This window comes from Sus scrofa, chromosome 5 (assembly GCF_000003025.6).
Source record: "Sus scrofa isolate TJ Tabasco breed Duroc chromosome 5, Sscrofa11.1, whole genome shotgun sequence".
NCBI classification, from domain to species: Eukaryota; Metazoa; Chordata; class Mammalia; order Artiodactyla; family Suidae; genus Sus; species Sus scrofa.
In genome coordinates this window covers 17506463-17506764 of record NC_010447.5, presented here as the reverse complement: position 1 = coordinate 17506764, position 302 = coordinate 17506463, and positions in this window count along the sequence as shown.

Genomic DNA, 302 nt, shown 5'->3' with positions numbered 1-302 from the left:
GTTTCCATTGTGGCTCAGTGGTTAAAGAACCCGACTAGTATTCATGAGGATGCAGGTTCACTCCCTGGCCTTGCTCAGTGTGTTAAGGATCCAGCATTGCCATGAGCTGTGATGTAGGTCTGAGATGGAGCTCGATCTGGCCTTGCTGTGGCTGTGGTGTAGGCCAGCAGCAGCATCTCCGATTCATCTCCTAGCCTGGCAACTTCCATATGCCGCGGGTGCAGCCCTTAAAAAAAAAAAAAAAAGACCAAAAAAAAAAATAAGATGAAATAGGGGCAGAAGAAGGAGAAGAGAGGCAGGAA